The 3,594-nt window shown below is 38.8% G+C and overlaps 1 long non-coding RNA gene across 1 annotated transcript in view; it reads right to left on the minus strand.

Moving 5' to 3' along the window:
• LOC107044266 overlaps positions 1-944 on the minus strand; it is a 13,597-nt gene extending 12,653 nt beyond the window's left edge. The window contains exon 1 of the long non-coding RNA XR_001461321.1: positions 795-944. This is a non-coding gene — a long non-coding RNA (uncharacterized LOC107044266). The remainder of the gene's footprint in view (positions 1-794) is intronic.
• Between the last annotated feature and the right edge of the window lie 2,650 nt (positions 945-3,594).

A 3,594-nucleotide genomic window follows, 5' to 3' on the forward strand; every position in this document is an offset into this window, starting at 1 on the left:
GGCACATTCATGCCAGTTACAATCCCACCGAATCTATTTGCATAGTCTTCCACGGTTTTATGTGGATTGATATCCTCCGATATATTCACGGAAGGGGGAGTAGGAATTGTTTGAAGACATTGAGATTCCAATCCCGTTGATTCGGGCAATTCAAACTCTCCCCCGAGATCGTGTACTGGCTCTTCAGCTATAAGAACAGCCGCTTTGGCTGGGGTTTCGTCAGAGATTTCCTTATCATAAGCATTGGAATTATTTTCAACCATAGGAGGTTCAGCGGAACACTTCACACGCAATAATTTTCGTTTAAGGTCACGTCTATTCTCCGCTTGCCTCCGAAGAAGACGATGAGAAACTTCACTATCCTTTTTCCTTATAAATTTAAATCTACGATGATACATGATTTACATTTACTAACTTCTGAATTCTGCAACCAAACAATGAAAAATTATAATTCTAGATTTTTCATTTTGAAAACAGCTAAAATTAATTTGTTTAAATAATGTTAATGAAATTTATCCACAGAAAAATCCTAAAAGACGAGAAATAATTTCACTTGTCTAAGTTCACTAGAGTCCAGTGAAATGGAACACACTTTGGGATACAATCTTTGACATTGTGAAATATCATTCGCAATTTTGTGTGTAATCTTCAAGAATATTGGATTGTTGGGCCCTTGTTAATGAAATAAGCATTCTGTAGAAAATCATCAACAAAATCATCATCACATAACCTCTTTTCGTCCAATGACTTACATAATTCATCAAATTTACTAAAAATGAAGGCGACAGATTTACCTTATCAATTTTAGGGAGAAAAATAGTTCCCAAGCAGAGTTTTTGAAGGTGATAATCGTATATATCTTCCGGGAAAAACAGAAACTTGATGTATAATCGTGGAGTCCAAATTGTCGTGTCAAGAGCTGATACGCAAAATGTAATGGCCATGCTCCCTTTAACAGAGAACATATATCTCATTTTTATGTTTTTAAACAACATATCCACGCCGTATGGAGCAAAAATACTAATTGCATAGAGGGGGAATCGTTGAGGGAATGATTTTTACTACTAAAAACCGTTTCTACATGATTTAATTGAAGTTTATCTAAGAATCGCGATTGGACAGTGCAGTCTGAAGTCCCTGTGACTTTACAGAGAGTTTGGGCACGCAATCAGAGTGCTGTACCAGTACTGGTACTTTATGCCGCAGCAGTTTGTGGCAGCACAGTGGAATCCTGCTGTCGGCAGGAGCACGATGCACTTAATCAGCAGCCAGTGCGTCTTTAGTGTACCGCACGCTTGGCTATCTGGGGTATTGAGAACCTCTTTCCGGTTATCAACAAATTTATACTCGGGCCCTACCATACCAACAGTTCCGTACGCTCCATCGTAGTCCATACGCCACCGCTACGAATTTTGCTGTTAAACACTTTACATTGGCCCTGCTGGGTTGAGGTCAAAAAGGATTGACTAAAGTAGGGGGGGGGGCCTGGTTTGTACTTTTACAACTCTACAGACGACTGTTATGTCCTATCAATGTTACTAGGAGAACAGTGGCGCCTTTTTGAAATAACGAGCGCCAAACTTCGAAATGTGGATCCGTTAGCCGCTAAACCTCTGATGAGGACTCCATCGATGTTGACTCGTTCATTTTTTGAATAAATGGGTTGAAGGTTTATTCCAGAATAAATCAAAAACACTAGTGCTTAGGAGAGCACATTAACACTATTTATTTCAAACTTCTAATTTAAACTTGAAATCTTTGGTAGACAAATACACTTGATAAAACTTTTATGGAAAACTTTAAGAAAAACTAATCGAAGAGAGAAGCTGGAAAAGTTGTCGGAACAACAGCCACGATGGGACTGACTCTATCTTAAACTAAAAATCTAAGGGTGGGGTCCATACACCCCCACTAGATCAAAAGTTGCGCGCGCAATCTTGGCCCGGAGTAAAGGGAAGAGGGGTAACNAAACTTTTCGATAGTTTATGGACCCTCATTCTCTCAGTGGCTACTCGTTTTATTAAACCTTTATTCATTAAAAAAGCTCAAACTACTCAGTGTGTCACTGTAATTAGTGAAGCACTGAATAATACGCTAGCACTGAAGTCAATCGACGAAGTCGATCTGGGAGTGGAATTTCATCGTGCAGCCGTAAATGACAGAAGTATCTCGAAGATGCAGAGAATACCTTCTGACTTTATGTGAGCAGCTTGGGAACCTTTGCCGAACAATTTGAAAATCTTAAAAGACGTTTCAAAGTTTGCATCGGTGAAAGTTTTGTCTCCAGCCACCAAACCATCAATTAACGATATACCACCGGTATTCATCCAGGACAGTGATCTCACAGCAATCGATAATCAGTTGANTGTGATGACGGCAAAGAGGATAGACCTGAGTAGTGGCCCGGATTGTGGGGTGTTGTCGGTAAATGTGAGTCGGGTGCGTGAGTCAGAGTTGCCAGATTGGGCGGTTTACCGCCGTTTAGGCGAGGTNAACAGTGATCTCACAGCAATCGATAATCAGTTGAGAGATATCAATCTGATTCCTTGGAATGACCATTTGTCTAGGGAAATTTTGAATGATATATCCAAATTCTGGTCTCATGCGTATACGTCGACAGGTGGTCAAGGAGTTGGCTGGAACAGTTTTAAAAATGTTTCCGCTGCCAGTCAGCAATGCAGTGGTCGAGAGAGTTTTCTCAGTGATGAATTGCGTCAAAACCAAGTGTAGGAATAAAATGCAGANAATTTTTTTACGTTATGCAATTTTAGGCGTATTCTCGATTTGATTTTTTTTTACTTTTAAACAAATATCTTATGTCATTTACAAGCGAAATGACATTTTCTTGGTCATTAAAAATTCAAATTCGTGTAATAATTCGTCACCAGTTGCCGCTTTTNTGTGAGAAAACTCTGTCGTACTTCCTTTGAGCCTACTCAAAAGATGCTCCAATTATTTATCGCTAAAATGTACGAGATTCCCAAAAGCGATGCCCCTGGATCTTCGCAAAATGCTGACGAGATTGACGTATTGGAAGAGACCCTGACACTCTTCAGTACTGACGAAGCTGAGAGCTGTACGCTCCCATCTGCCGAGTTGTGAACAGCAGAACTTTTATTATTTTATTGCGTATAATACTCTTTTCCAAAGATTGATAGCTATAATATTTGTTTGTGATAATATGTTATAACTTATAGCACTAAAGTGATATTGGTNGTTCACGTTGATTTTTCTCATTTCCCAGCTTGAATATCAAAGAATCCAGACCCCAATTCATTAGGACAAGAAGCTTATTGTAAGTTTTGCAAAGTAGGCCTAAGAGCANGATAGCTATAATATTTGTTTGTGATAATATGTTATAACTTGTAGCACTAAAGTGATATTGGTTTCTATTTTTCATTTTAAAAAACGAGAATAATAATCAATACACCTCGATTCATTTTTATTCCGCTTTTTCCCCTTATAGGCGCAATGATAATTTTTACTTTCAAACCAGAAAATAGTAGAGACTCATTTTAATATTTTCGAATATTCAAAATGCGGCTGTATTTCAAGCGATTTGCGCTTTTCCCTAGGCGGATTTGGCTACTTGGG

This window comes from Diachasma alloeum, unplaced genomic scaffold (genome assembly GCF_001412515.2).
Source record: "Diachasma alloeum isolate Michigan unplaced genomic scaffold, Dall2.0 Dall_scaffold_00706, whole genome shotgun sequence".
NCBI lineage: Eukaryota > Metazoa > Arthropoda > Insecta > Hymenoptera > Braconidae > Diachasma > Diachasma alloeum.